The sequence below is a fragment of the Macaca fascicularis genome, chromosome 1 (genome assembly GCF_037993035.2).
Source record: "Macaca fascicularis isolate 582-1 chromosome 1, T2T-MFA8v1.1".
Taxonomy (NCBI): Eukaryota; Metazoa; Chordata; class Mammalia; order Primates; family Cercopithecidae; genus Macaca; species Macaca fascicularis.
In genome coordinates this window covers 218,241,083-218,256,886 of record NC_088375.1, presented here as the reverse complement: position 1 = coordinate 218,256,886, position 15,804 = coordinate 218,241,083, and the positions used below count along the sequence as shown (strand labels likewise).

General features: G+C 44.9%; 1 long non-coding RNA gene and 1 other non-coding gene across 4 annotated transcripts; one reads left to right on the top strand and one right to left on the bottom strand.

The window, feature by feature from the left end:
• Nucleotides 1-9,017: 9,017 nt before the first annotated feature.
• Nucleotides 9,018-10,117, bottom strand: LOC123570280 (uncharacterized). Of its 3 annotated transcripts, none has more exons than XR_012425394.1 (2): nt 9,999-10,117; nt 9,018-9,257 (listed from the first exon to the last, which is right to left on the bottom strand). It is a non-coding gene; the product is annotated as an uncharacterized lncRNA (long non-coding RNA). The 3 variants fall into 3 exon arrangements; XR_006694353.3 differs by having other exon boundaries at nt 9,663-10,013; XR_012425393.1 differs by having other exon boundaries at nt 9,836-10,013.
• Nucleotides 10,118-10,127: 10 nt separating this feature from the next.
• On the top strand, nt 10,128-10,201 carry TRNAN-GUU (transfer RNA asparagine (anticodon GUU)). Its single transcript has one exon. It is a non-coding gene; the product is annotated as a tRNA-Asn (tRNA).
• Nucleotides 10,202-15,804: the final 5,603 nt, after the last annotated feature.

Here is a 15,804-nt window from a genome sequence, read left to right as displayed (position 1 = left end):
TGGTTTTGTGAGACTGAGATAGGGAGACTCTTATGGAATATCTGTCCCTTCCCTTCAGCTGCCTGACTTTCCTGGGCTCCTGGCTGGCCTACACATGTGTAACGATGGTCACCTCCACATTCATGACAAATAGAAGGACAGAGAACCAACAAACTGCATATCCTACGTGCTAACCTGAAACTAGACTGTGTGATAGTATTAGTTTGTGAGATATATCAGAAACTATATGATTTTAGTCCTTTTAAATTTATTCAGATTTATTTTAAGGGCTAGCATATGGTCTATCCTATAGAACATCCCATGTGTACTTGAGAGGAAGTATATTCTGTTTTTGCTGAGTGGAGTATTCTATAGATGTCTGGTAGGTTATGTTGTTTAAATCTTTTATTTCTTTACTGATCTTCTGCCTAGTTGCTCTACCCATTATTGAAAGTTGTGGTATTAAAGTCTCCATCTACTATTGTTAAATTGTCTATTTCTACCTTCAGTTCTGTCAGTTTTTGCTTCCTGTGTTTTGAGGCTCTGTTAGATGCATATGTATTTATAATTGTACTCTGTTCCTGATGGATTAACCCTTGTATCATTACAAAATATCCCTCATTGTCTTTGGTAACTTTTTTGTCTTAAAGTCTCTTGTTTATTTTGTCTGGTATTAGGATAGTTGTTACTGAAACACCAGAGGTTTGATTTAAGTCTTGCTGCTCACTGCACAGAAAGACATTCACTGAGCCAACTCATATTGCCAGGGAAGAAGACTTTCTTTTTTTTTTTTTTTTTTTTTTTTGAGGCGGAGTCTTGCTCTGTCGCCCAGGCTGGAGTGCAGTGGCCGGATCTCAGCTCACTGCAAGCTCCGCCTCCCGGGTTCCCGCCATTCTCCTGCCTCAGCCTCCCGTGTAGCTGGGACTACAGGCGCCGCCACCACGCCCGGCTAATTTTTTGTATTTTTAGTAGAGACGGGGTTTCACTGTGTTAGCCAGGATGGTCTCGATCTCCTGACCTCGTGATCCGCCCGTCTCGGCCTCCCAAAGTGCTGGGATTACAGGCTTGAGCCACCGCGCCCGGCCTGGGAAGAAGACTTTCATCAGATACTGCAACTTAGGAGGTAGGAAATCAGTCTGAAATCCATCTTCCTGACCAACAAAAATTCGGGGTTTAGACAGCAGGGAAGAAATGTAACTACATGCAGGAAAACAGGAATTAGGGAGAGGTAAGAAGGAAGAATTGTTCAACAGGAAGCAGGTGGTCACTTAGGCAATTATGATGGGGTAAGGGGTCTGACATCTCATTGTGCAGATGTGATACTCTGGTAAATTTCAGTTCTTTGATACTATCTGGAAGGCCCCATGGTTGGTTTCCTGAGAAAGGAACTCAGATAACACAAATGTAACTTTCTCAAATTTTAAGACTGAGAGGGTCAATTTCTATGTTTATTCAAAAGAAACCTTAAACATCAGTTCTATGGGACAATTCGATTGGCTTAAAAGTCACTTCAGGTTTCTCATGGTTGCTAATTACATAATTATGTTACATTGTATGGCAAAGGGATTTTGCAGATACAATTAAATTAACCTTAAAATGGGGAGATAATCCAGGTTGACTAATCTAATCACATGGGCCTTTAAAGTCTGGGTCTAGAGGTCAGAGATCAGCAAACTAGGAAGTCAGAGAGATCCAAAACATGTTAGTGATTCAATGAGGAAGAAACTCTTCATTGCTGACTTTGAAGATGGTGAGAGTCACAAATAAATAAATTCCTCAGTCCAACAACTTCATAATTAGTGCTACCTGCAATTATGAGCTAACAATATTTTTAAGTGCATTTACAATATGTGGTGAACAGATTCACATTGTCTCTGCCTAGTCTTCTCTTTTGCTTTGTCCCTGCATGCTACTATGTCTGTCTAGATGGGGGGACACAAACGCCAGGCCTTTGTGCAGCCTTCTCTCCTCTCTTGGAATGCTGTGGCTCTCTAGAGCCAGATAGCACTGCTGAAGGTAGCTGAGTACAGGCAACTGGTGGTGTTAGAAGCCACAGGCCTTTGATTAATCCAGGCTCTAACCCTTACCCACCTCAAAGTCCTAAGAGTCCTCCTTATAGTTTCCTATCAGATTTATACAGATTATTACCCACAAACCTTGCTCTTCCTTGGACCCCTAAGGCCAGGGCTTCTAATATCTTCATCACTTTTGAAGTATCTAGTAACTCTTCTTTCTGGAGTTTCAGTTACTTCATCCCCACTGCCTAGTGAAAAGTCACCAGATGACCAGTCCAAAGCCTCATACACACATCACGGCTAAACAGTGACTGGATGATATTTTGTCTAGATCAGCCATGGGTATTGTCAAATGTGACAAGGTGATCAAATCCAACAGAAAATTCCAAATTATGGGGACAGGGCCTCTGAATTGGATAAATCCCTGCAGAAAAATAAATAAATAAATAAATAAATAAATAAAATTTAAAAAAGGGAGAGCAGGGAAAAAAAAAAGGCAGCCATGAAGAAAATAAAGGTTTTGGCCGAGTGTGGTGGCTCATGCCTGTAATCCCAGCACTTAGGGAGGCCGAGGTGAGTGGATCACGAGGTCAGGACATCGGGACCATCCTGGCTAACACGGTGAAACCCCGTCTCTACTAAAAATACAAAAAAAATTAGCCGGACATGGTGGCGGGTGCCTGTAGTCCCAGCTAGTCAGGAGGCTGAGGTAGGAGAATAGCGTGAACCCAGAAGATGGAGCGTGCAGTGAGCCCAGATCACACCACTGCACTCTAGGCTGGGCGACAGTGCGAGGTTCCATCTAAAAAGAAAAAAAAAAGAAAAAAAAGAAAAGAAAGGTTTTGTCTACCTGAGGGGCTTTATTTATATAACAAGGCCACATTTGCTAGCCAAAGCAAACTAAAAGAGCAATGGTTGTCACCTCATACCCCAGACTGCAGTTCAGTAGCTAAGGTTCTGCCCCTTTTGCCACCATGACAACCTGGGTTCGCTTCCTAAATCAATTTCTTTCCAGTTTGATATTTGTGTTACTTTTGAACATTTTTTCCAGGAAGTTTTTTTTAGCAGGATCTTTGTTGGCTTTCACCCCAGCTGTTACAGAACAGCTTGACTGAATTCAAAATCCAGACGGTCAGATGGTATCCTGAGAAGATGGTGGAATGAGAAGCACCTGGAATCTAGACAACAACTGCATGGGCAGGATCTGTCTGATGTAAATATTTCTGAACTCAGGAGCCTACTGAAGGCTTGCAACTTCCGGAGGAAGGCCTAGATGGTAAATTGTAGATAATTTCAGTCAATTTCAGCCCTTAGCACAATAGCAGCTACCCAACACTACCTCCAATGCAGTCAGCTTGTGTTCCTACAGTAAGCTGCACACATCTTTCAGGATCCAGAATGGCCAAAAAGGATGCTGTCTCTAAATATTGGGGGTCTGGGCCAGGTGCAGTGGCTCATGCCTGTAATCCTAGCACTATGGGAGACTGAGGCGAGTGAATTACCTGAGGTCAGGAGTTCAAGACCAGCCTGGCCAACATGGTAAAACTCTTGTCTCTACTAAAATTAGCCAGGTGTGGTGGCAGGCACCTGTAATCCCAGCTCCTCAGGAGGCTGGGGCACAAGAGTCACTTGACCCAGGAGGCAGAGGCTGCAGTGAGCTGAGATCATACCACTGCACTCCAGCCTGGGTGACAGAGCAAGACTCCATCTCAAAACACACACACACACAGACACACACATACACACACATTGGGGCTCTGTTCTCTAATGGCTGATTGCAGCACAGACACAAAGAGGCTGGCAGCTACTGTTGTACCTCCCCCCATTGTAGCAAGCTCCTCACCCTAAGCTGAAGCAATTTCCAGAAAGTTTAAAGGGATGGTACCCTTTTTTCACCTTCCCTCAATTTTTCTCTTTTTCCCCTTTTGGGAGCCAGACATTAAAGGATAAAATATTCAAGAATAATTGCATATATAGGTAAAATTAGGTTGTGACCACACACCCAGGGAAAGGTTCAGGCTCAGAAAACATCTGTGAAGACCGTAAGTTTATACCTCAGGGCTGATCCTCAGGGCTGATCCTCAGGGCTGATCCTTGGCATACACATAACCTACAATAATCAAAAAACAAAACAATAACGAAAAAACAGAAAACCCTGAGGAAGGAGGAGAATCTAGTTTCTAGAGTTAACCACACTAGTCGATTCAAATGTTCAGTTTTCAACAACAACAACAATAAAAATAAATAAAAATAGGCCGGGCGCGGTGGCTCAAGCCTGTAATCCCAGCACTTTGGGAGGCCGAGACAGGTGGATCACGAGGTCAGGAGATTGAGACCATCCTGGCTAACACGGTGAAACCCCGTCTCTACTGAAAAAACACAAAAAAACCAGCCGGGTGAGGTGGTGGGCGCCTGTAGTCTCAGCTACTCTAGACTTGCCCAGACTTGCATTGCAAGTCTACCCAGACTTGCATTGTGGAATTTCTAAAGAAGAGGGAGAGAAGGGCAAGAGAGAATATTTGAAGAAATAATAGCTGAAAACTCCCCAAATTTGATGAAACACATGAAAACAGACACAGTAACCTAACAAACTCCAAGTAAGATAAACTGAAAGAGACCTACACCAAAACACATTATAATCAAACTTTCAAACATCAAAGACAGAGAATCTTTAAATCGGTAAGAGAAAAGCAACTGGTCACATGCAAGAAATCTTTAATAAGATTATAAACAGATTTCTCATCAGAAACTTTGGAAGCTGGAAGGACGGGAAATCAGAAGCTGCCAATGGCCAGGAGTGGTGGCTCATGTCTATAATCCCAACACTGGGAGGCCGAGGCAGGCAGATCACTTGAGGTCAGGAGCTCAAGACCAGCCTGGCCAACATGGCAAAACCCTGTCTCTACTAAAAATACAAAAATTAGCCGGGCATGGTGGTGGGTGACTGTAATCCCAGCTACTTGAGAGACAGAGGTGAGAGAATCACTTGAACCTGGGAGGCGGAGGTTGCAGTGAGCCAAGATCACACCACTGCACTCCAGCCTGGGTGATAGAGTGAGACTCCGTCTTCATAAACAAACAAACAAACAAACAAATGAACAAACAAAAGCTGCCCATGAAAGGGAAGAGGATCAATAAATGGGTATTCCAAAAAAGTCAAAAGTCACACAAATAGCAAGCCAAAATAAACTGGTTCCCTGACTGGAAATTGAACAGGCTATGGCAGCAAAAGCACAGAACTTTAAGGACTGAACTGCAAGGTGAGCAGACTTTGTTGTGAATCCTGGAAGGGATCCAGAGCAAGCAGTTTGAGCTGATGAAGAATTTTAACTTTGTTTTGGGTCAAATTTTGCTCTTTAATTTAGTCAAGAGAATTTTTTCCCTACACAACACAGATAATATTGTCAAGACAATTTTTAAGGGTAGCCATGACACTAGTATGTGCCTTTCTTTTAATTTGATCTTCCTATCAACTGTTTAAAATAAGAGATCTCTAAAATCTTTTTTTTTTTTTAATTCAGGTATCTAATTTAAGGGATCCATCTTCAGGCCATTGGCAATTAGAATTTCCAATGGTGTAATTATTCCAACAGCAATTCAACCAAATAGCCTCTTTGTGGAAAGTGCAGGATGTCATTTTCCAGGCTGACCTTCTGGGAAGGGCAAAGAAGAGGCAATTCCGAAGATTCCCCTGCAAGAAAAAAGTTCAATGCAAGGAGTAGGCGACAGGTGGTTAAGGATGATGTCTGCCTCCAGTAACCCACAAATTTGTGGGGGCTTCCTGTCACAGACCTGTGAATCTATGATACCAGGTAGGCCCTCTTGCGACTGAGCTTTCCTAGGACTAACCAGGTAACAAGAGTTGAGATGACAAAAGCCTCAAAGGGATGGGACTTCTTAAGACAAACCCCAAGAGCTTGACATAGTCAGAACAAAAAGTGTGCTTGGGTTCCCAGCCATTTTCAGACAGGCCACCTAGTATGATCTGAAAATGACTACCTCTTACCAGATAGCAGAAACCAAGAGGAAGTGCTCCCACTTGGTCACAAGTCAAGCTCTCAAGGACATAAAATAAGATGAGAAGGAACCTCAACCAGTACCCCCTTTTGTGACAGAATAACACACAGAGACAAAGAGAGGAACAATTTCTGGGAAGAAAAGGATTAAACAACATGAATTGGTACCACAAAGTACCAAAAAGCACACCAGAGTCACTACACCCAAGACTAGTCACACAAATTCTTTTCTCCAATTAAGCAAGATTTTGGAGAGGGAAAAGAAAGAAACAGTGAGTTTTACTGTCCACTTGATCAGATTCCACACAGAGGAGGAGGCCGGGAGCCCCGCTGGTAAAAAGAAATTCTTACCTTCATGACAGCTGATCAGATCCTGGATTATTCACTGTAGATTCCAGAAGAGCAGAGCTTTCGTATCCTGCTTACATCTCCAAAACTGTAGGGACCAATGGAAACCCTCCCTCTTAACCCTCTGAAGCTTCACTCAAAAATCAAGTCACAAAAGCAGATTAATTGGAGAAATGCCATAAAATGTACTAACATGTACATGGGGAGAGCCACAGAGTGATTACCCTACCCTACCCACAATGGGATGCAGAAGCTTATCTACCATCTCGAGGTAACAGAATGAATGAGGGCTCAAAGTATGGCCAAAACCAGGTACCATCAGAGTTAGAGGTATATCCATGTATTGTGGGCAAGACAGGTTATGGGAGGGAGAGAAGAGAGGCTTGGCAAGCAAAGATGGTCTTAATATGTAAATGAAACCTTTCCGGTAGCAGCTCTCAGAGAGAATAAACCCTCAAAGTTTCTTTCAGACGTATACAGGTGTCAGACTCTCGGTTAATCTTCCCTAGATCTGGGCAAGGAAAGACTTGGCTGTGTCAATGCAGATTCCCTACAGATGCAAATCTCCCCACCAAAAGACAACTTTGCAGGGCTACTTCTGCAGCTGGCTTTCTGAACAGACATCTCAAAATATGTCAAAGGAATGTATTTTGGGGTAAAATATTTTTAATTCCTTCACATCTACAGCCTGATGCACCTGCCGTTTCAACGCACCATTGTTGGTGGCAACTCCATTCTTCCCTACACTCAAGCCAGAAAAACAGATTCTCCTTGAGGTTAGTCTTTTTCTCACAGCACACATCCAATGTGTCAGAAAAATTGTGTTTCCTGTTTGGTTAATTACAGACTTTGATCTGCCCAATCTTTCTCTTTCTTGGTCTCTGAATTTTGGCAAAGGAGTCTCCTGATAGATACAGGCGGGATCGATTCGACTGAGGATTCTCAAACCCGTCAGACATTTCAGAGCCTTAATCTCGGGGTCGGGGTTTGGGCCGCCCTTGAACATTTTTTGGGGGCCTGCCCGTCAAAATCAGCCTGGCCAGGCCTGTCTTCAAGGCCCAGGGGCAGGGCCAGGTCCTCCCGACGCTTCTTGAAGCTTCTCCCGCCGGGTGGGCAGCCACCCTCCCCTTCCCTCTGACCTGCAGAGAAGCTTCAGGGGGCATTTATTCAATTTGTTAGGAGCCCACGAGACGCAGGTGCGCGGTGACTCTGTGGTTTCCAGCACACCCGCCGCCCTCCTTGGTCCTCTCGCTGTCTCAAGCGGGCAGTAATGTTCCGGGTGAGCTTGGGCTCCGAAGACACCCAGTCAGGGAGGGACCGGTAGGGAAGGGCACCGGCCCCTTAGGCCCTTCGCAGTAGGGATCTGAAAAAGGTCTTGAAGAAGTAGAAAGGGAGAGTTGGCAGTAGATCAAAGGGAAAGAAGGAAATCCTAGGAGATTTCCTATCTGAAGGCACCATGACAGAAAGTCCCGCCTCCGCTGGAGCGCCTCCTCACGACGCAGGTGAACCGAGTTCCGGTCTCCATTGGAGACCAAATCAGTTGACTTTGGCTTGACTCCTAGTGAAGAAGCCACCTTTGTCCTCCCCTGTTTAGCTCTTGATCCTGAAGCACTTGATTGTCTCTCCCGCGCTTTCGATGCATTTCAGGGATGCAACTGGGAAATTTGTTTTTAATGCACTTACTTGAAGGAGGAATATTTTAAAGTATTTTTGCAAAGAAAAACGTTTCCTTTTGCACTGAAGACATTCAGATGTGAGGAAAATCACTAGTCCGGGGAAAGCAAATGCTGTTGAGAATGTCTCACAAACACAAGTTACACATCAGCAGGTAGGTTTGACCCTCAGGTTGGGCACATTTTAAGTGGACTGTTGGAACTTAAGATGAATCTAGGACATTCATGATTATTATTTTTAGTTTTTTAGTAAAATTTAATATTTTAAATTTAAATACACATTCTGAAAATTGTGTAAGCAACACAAGAAACCGGCTTTATGCCATATTTACGAACATACGAAAGAAAGATGATATTTGAAATGACAATGCTTCCGCTGGGCGCAGTGGCTCACGCCTGGCGGATGACGAGGTCAGATCGAGACCATCCTGGCTAACACGGTGAAACCCCGTCTCTACTAAAAATGCAAAAAAATTAGCTGGGCATAGTGGTGGGCGCCTGTAGTCCCAGCTACTCGGGAGGCTGAGGCAGGAGAATGGCGTGAACCCGGGAGGCGGAGCTTACAGTGAGCCGAGATCGCGCCATTGCACTCCAGCCTGGGCAACTGAGCAAGACGCCGTCTCAAAAAAAATTTTTTTTTCTGACGTAATAAGTAAAAGTAATAATAATGAATCACAAAGCTTGTAGTGCATAAAGTAAAAATACGTAACGCTAGGATAAAGGCCAGAAAGGGAAGTATAATGACACTTGAAAGCAGATTATGATAAATTAAAGATGTATCCCAGAAACCCTAAAGCAGCCTCTGAAATAAGAAAAGGGTTATACCTAATAAAGCAACAAAGAAAATGGAATGAAAAAAATCTATGTAAACACTATGCTGGAACAACTACTCTCCAGGCCTTCACACCACTGGTCAATGAGAAGCGTACTTGTAGAATGATGCCTGCAGCATTATTTGTAATCATAAAATAATAGGACCAAGGTAATTTTAAAGATATATGAAAAGGGTTTTATTTATTTAACAAACAGATAATTGAACAAACAACGGAAGCAAGTCCTTTGCCAAAAGAACACAGAGGGTCATGATGATGCTACTCCTCCAGGGATTTCAGGGTTCCCAGACGCCTAGTTTTCTGCCTAGTTCTTCTGGAAGATGTTATTCTCGGGGAGCAATAGGTCCTCGAGTTTGGGACTCTTTCAGGTTCTCTCTCCATTTCCCGATTCTGCTACAATAAACAAACAAAAGCAATTTTCACTTCCAGAAGACCCCGCCGGTGCCTCTTTCAGGAGGTCTGGATGTCTGGTCCACCGCTCCCCGGCTTCTTTCCCAGCTTTTGCTTTTCCGTTCCCCTGCTCTCGCCCTGCTGCCCCACGGCCCGACCACTGCCCAGCTGAGCCCCCGCGGTTCCACCGCGAAGAAGATGCTCCGGAGGCCCTGCCAGTTGCCCGCCCTGCGGGGTGCCCAGAAATCAACGCTTTGTAAAAAGAACGTCCCCATGGAAAAAATCTCTTGATTTCCACTCTCAGGGTTCTTCAAAGGACTAAAAGCTAAAGGCGACGATGAATTCATTGACAAGTCCTAGTCGTGCCAGACCCTGCTCCCCACGAGGGGACCCACGAGCGACCCTCACCACCATCCCTGCCCTGGTGGAGCCCCCGTGCGGAACACAGGATCCGAAGATGGCAGCGGAAGCTCCTCAGCAGCCCCGAAAGCGACTGGGCAGGGTGGGCACAGGCTCCTTCACTGGGTGAAGGCGGCGCAAAGAATGGGAAGAACCATCCCGGGAGCCCACTGGGGGTTCACCTTCCCTTGAGCCCCCAGGCGGCTCGGGCTGGGTCGCCCACCGGGGAGTTTCCGGAAGCTCCTGAAGCAGGCGAGGGGCAGGACGGGCGAAGGCCATTCGGCTGTTCCTCCGGCTCCAGAATCTCCTAACGCGCAGGTGTCCAACGTGACCAGCGCGACTCACCGCTCTAATCTCTCTGGTTTTCCAACGCCTTGCTCAGTCGTCCTGCCGGGCAGGCCCCGAGAATGTACGGAAAGGAGCAAGTTTAGCAAGTGGCCCTTCCTGCATCGCCCAGTAAAGCTGGGAACGGTTGTCTCTGTGGCGCAATCGGTTAGCGCGTTCGGCTGTTAACCGAAAGGTTGGTGGTTCGAGCCCACCCAGGGACGATTCTTGGAACTTTTAAAGCATTCACGCATTGTCAATCACTAGACAAATGGAGAGGATTTTATCTTTCCGGAGTCCCAAGACACTGATTTATGACTGATCCATGTCAAGGCCCAGCCCACCTCCCCTACCAGATTCTTAACCGGGTATCTCCTGAAATACTGGGTTTACACTGGTGTAACTCAGGAATCCTGAAACAGAGACCTAGGAACCCACTTCTGGTGTGATAAAATTCTAATTCAGTCTGTTATACGCTTAAACGAGTAATTTACATGCCTCCATTTTTTCATATTTTAGTAGTAGGAGTCCAGTATTACCTCCAGGACGTGCCTGGATTTCCTGATTGCTCTATCAATAACGTGACCAGTGGAATCATTCATCATGACAGGGATCCTCTCCATTATTTTGAAAACAGTATTTTTCCTCAGTTTGTGCAGGATTTATTTAACCCTTTTCAAAATGTTTTTGTTAGCCAGGCATGGTGGCACGCACCTGTAGTCCCAGCTACTCGGGGGGCTGAGGCAGGAGAATCATTTGAACTCAGGAGGTGGAGGCTGCAGTGAGCTGAGATCGCACCACTACACTCCAGCCTGGAGTGGACTCCAGAGCGAGCTTCCATCTCAAAAAAAAAAAAAAAAAAAAAAAAAAAATTGTTTTTGAGATGAGGTTGGTTTCATGTTTTTAGGATTACAAAGAATGCTGCAGTCACCATTCTTGTACACATATCTTGTGTCATTGTGGAAATGTCTACACCACAGATCTTTCTATAGTGTAGAGAGCTGGATGAGCCATTGCTACATTATAGTGCTTATAATGCTTCTAATCTGAATCCATTCTGCAAATGTATCTTTCAGGGGAGCAGCACCAAATCATATCCCAATATGAATATTTATAAGAGGAACAATGTGCAGATGTGCAGTTGAGCTTCGTGCCTCTCCGTGGGGCCCATGTTCATAAAATGGTGGCATTAGCAATCATCTGAGAGTGGAGTTTGTGGCCCTCTGACGTCAAAAGCTGAAGCAGAGGACATGAAAACCCTCACTGTACATCCTCTGTAGTCTAGCTAGAATCATTCCTAGGTCGACAGTCCCTTAGGAGGGAATGCCGCTTGCTTGTGTTGTCAAAACCACGAAAGGGAGGGAAAGCATCAGGCTGTTGGTTGATAACAGTAGTGAAGCAAGTCTTTTCAAAGGCTTGGTTTGTTAACCCTTAGGAAAAACATCCTAATTCTTACCAGATGGTGCCGTGCATTTCCAGGCTCTTGGTGTCCCAAAGAAAGAACTGTATGTGACACACACAAAGCAGCAAAGCAAAGCAAAAGTTTATTAAGCACAGTAACACTCTCAGAGTAGGGAGAGTGGGCTGGCCTCTGGGAGATGAGATCCGTATGAGTTTGGTGTACTCTGGGTCTTTTTATATGTGGTTGTTTTTCTTCTCTTCACAGGGATGCCCAATCGTTAGCCAGTGTTTGTCTTTTGATTGATAGGTGGGTTGCTTAGTTACTTTGGCCCTTCTGTGCTTGCACGTTGCCTCCATCCCATACTTTTAAGTACATGCATGATATGCAGTCCATATGCATGAGTTGTAATGAGCTGATTATCATATGGAGTCATGTTAAGGATACTTTTTTCTCAATGCATAACTCTCAGGAGCTGCCCCTTTACTGGTTTGGAACTTGCCGGCCATGGGGTCCTTGATTGCTGTTTTTTTTCTGGTTGGTTTGTTTGTTGAGACAGAGTCTTGCCCTGTTGCCCAGTCTGGAGTGCAGTGGCGCAACCTCAGCTCACTGCAACCTCTGCCTCCGAGGTTCAAGCGATTCTCCTTGAACCCCAAGTAGCTAGGAGTACAGGAGTGCTCCACCATGTCCAGCTAATTTTTTGTATTTTTGGTAGAGACGGGTTTTTGCCATGTTTTACAGGCTGGTCTCAAACTTTGACCTCAGGTGATCTGCCCGCCTTGGCCTCTCAAAGTGCTAGGATTACAGGCGTGAGCCACCGAGCCCGGGCTTGCTTGCTTTCTTTAATCTTACTTTTTGTTTTGGCTGCTCAACTTCCGCCTTTTATCTTGCTTCTTGCTCTCCCACCCCATCACCTTGCTTCTGTTTCTGCTTTTACTCATTCTGCCTTTTATCCAACTTCCAATTCCCTCTGCTGTTCTCCTGCCTCATAATGGCAGTTAGTGAGGGAGGGGTGTTAAGGGGGCATGTGCGACCTCGTAGCCTGCCACAGCCAGAAACAGCTTTCAAGGATTCTCTGCAGTCCTGTCAGCCAAGAGAGAGTCCGTTCAGTTGGTTGTAGGGCCTAAGGCTTATTTTTGTTTCTCAATCCTGACAAGGTAAGGCTGGATTAATGAAGATTCTCTGCAGGTGTAAATTTCCCCTACAAAAGACAGTTTTGCAGAGTTAATTCTGTTTGCTGGCTCTCTGACAGCCATCTTAAAATATGCCAAAGAAATACATTCTGGGGTAAAATATTTTGATTTCCTTCATCTATCTACAGCTTCACCATGCTGACAGCCTCCAGTCCAAGCATACCTGAAGCCTTTCTTTTTAAAAAGCTTTCCCACCCTCCTGACTGCCTTCAAGTCTCTGCCAAAACACAAGTCACAGTGACTGACTCCCTGCTATAGCAAGCTCGGAATAAATAGCCTTTGCTTTTTCCATTTAATTGGTCTTTGTTTATTTGCAGAAGCTTCAGTGTAGAGTTGACAAGGACTCCATCTTTCACCACACCTCTGTAGTTTCCTCTGAGCCCTTTTCTCTGTTAGTTCTTGGCCTGCCAAGTCCAGTTTTAGAAAAGAATACTGTTGAGTCTAGTTTAGCAAGAGTCCTCCCAACCACTTTTGATAGCTAATCAAGTTCCTCTTAGTAATTTTCCATCCACTGACTTTCTTATCTTACCAGTTGGCTATAATCTTCAACTCCTCCTGCTGTATTTCAGGTTGAGCTCAGTTCTCTGGTGGTCTATCTTGCCTATTGTAGTACATACAATAAAATCTGTCTCATGTTTTTAACAAGTGTCCAGTGCAGTCCCTCAGAAACTACCTTTGCAAAATTATGACAATAAGAGAAAGCTGACATGGCTGGCCCCATCTTGGTTCTAGCCTCACAGGCTAGCTGGCTGTGCTCATTCCTGTGCAATTTCTCCCAAGCTATCTTTGGGGAAAATTGAGTTTATAGTTTAAATCAGCAGTCCCCAACCCCCAGGGCCACAGGACAGGTACTGGTCCATGGCCTGTTAGGAACCCAGCCGAACAGCAGGAGGTGAGCTGCAGGCCTTCAAGCATTACCACCTGAGCTCTTGTCAGATCTGCATCAGTATTAGATGGTCATCGGAGCTCGGACCCTATTGGGAACTGCGCATGTGAGGGATCCAGATTGCGCACTCCTTATGAGACTGTGACTAATGCCTGATGACCTAAGGTGGGACAGTTTCATCCGGAAACCATCCACCACCCCCTTCCATGAAAAAACTGTCTTCTGTGAAACCAGTCCCTGGTGCCAAAAAGGTTGGGGACAGTCAAAAAGGTTGGTGTAAATGATAACCTTCCCCAAAACTAAATTACTTCTGTAAAACTCATGAAAGGCCACCAAGTTAGAAGGATGAAAGAGGCGTGAATTCTACTAAGATGTATGCCTCGTTAAATAATTACCAGCCATTATTCCAGAGGTCGCAAGATTTGCAGCTTCCCCAATTACTGCTGTGAAGAACATCACTATTGTAGAACCTAAGATTGGCCTCTTGAGTTGTCTTTTCAGGCTTTTGCATTTCTGACTACTGGATGGCACCATTTGGCCTGAAAATCAACCAGTCCCTTAGCCCCCACCCAGAAGCTGACTCAATGCCGGAGGGCCATTTTCCACATCCCTGTGATTTCATCCCTGACAATCAGCACCGCCTAGCCCTAGCCCCCTCCCCACCAAACTATCTGAAAAACCTATTACCTCCAAGCCTTCAGTGAGATTGATTTGGGTAACAACTCTCTCTCCCACATGTCGTGGCTGGCCTGTGTCAATGAAACTCTTTACTGCAATGCCATGGTCTCCATGAATTGATATTGTGTGTACATTAGGCAGGAAGAACCCATCAGGCGGTTACATCTGCAGGATGGTGCCAGTTCTTTCCACAAAGGCTGGTCAGATACCCAGAAAGTATTTCTCCACTACTGCCTGGACAATGTGTCTCACTGTCAATCTCCAGGGAATGGGGCCTGGATCAAGTATTTAGCATTCAGCAGTTACTACACGGTCACATAATCCCTCATTTTTAATATTTTGCCATGCCTTCCAGTGGCCTAACTGGTCACCATGCCACAGAATCTTTACTTTATGATCTCCAAGGAGAACTCTCCACTCCATGTTTTGTGATTTGAGCAATGGAATAGAATCTGATACTGGTGGGATGCAGGAGGTCCCCAGACACTGGGGGAATCTCGACCCCAGCTGTGTTGTCCAGGCTCTTGACACCACCTCAAGAATGAAGTGAAGGATGAGTCAGCAAATAGTGAAAGAAGAGATTTATTGCAAAGCAAAAAGTACGCACTCAAGAAAGGGGAGTTTGGGTATATCCAAGACAGAACAATGGGTTCTGGGGTTTCATCTTGATGGGTTTCTTCAACCAAGGAGTGGAATATTCATGAAAATTACCAGGTAAAAGTGGAAATTTCTCGGAACTGTGGTGCGATCCATTTTTACATCAAATAATGATCTCAGAACCGTCATGGCACTGGTAGGTGCGTGATTTAGTATGTTAATGAGCATATAATGAGGGCCTAGGTAAAACCTACGTCTAATCCAGCCCTACATTGGGTCCAGTCTTAGCCAGCTTGGTCCACACCCTGGTTTTTCAGCGTCTTGTCAGCCCATAGCCTCAAGTCATGTAAATCTACTGCCTAAAATTTGTTATCCTGTGACCACCCTATATTATTCCTGTCTCAAATCTACTTCTAAATATTCAAATGGTCTTTGACTTGGCCATTCCAACTTTGCTTACTTCACAGTGTTTGCTGCGTAATATGTAAGAAAAGATGATCCAGGCATTTGTTAAACATCTCAAATAAGATGTATCCCGGGTAGTTGTGTCAAATTTGGATTATTTTGGTTTTGTCTTTGCAGAATATAAAAAACTAACACAAGGTAAGGGCTAAGGTCTGGAGATGGCTGCCCAAGAGATGACAAAGTCCAACACCACGCTTGAGAGTGTCCAACCATCTCTTCTGGGGCAGCACAGTTTTCTACAATCCTGAATTTGGAAAACAAGCAACAAGATTCATGAAACTGGACAACTGTCTTTATAACATTACCAGTGATAAAACCAGTAAGGAAGGCTGGTTTGCAGTCATCCGACCTGCCTCTTTACTTTCATAAATACGGTTTCTCTCTGATAGTAAACGGCTTCCAATTTCAAGCGGAATGCTACATCACAAGGATAAGGATGTGAAGAGAACCGGTTTCTTTTGTAATCCTAAACGTTCCGCACAGGAGTTTTTGCGAATTAAAAGCCATTATTTGAAGAAGGGTGCCCAGGATCCATCTGGCCACGGAAAGGTTGCTCCGCAACACAGGCTACGGACCTGCTTCTTTGGGAGAGAACAGATGCCGGGGCCG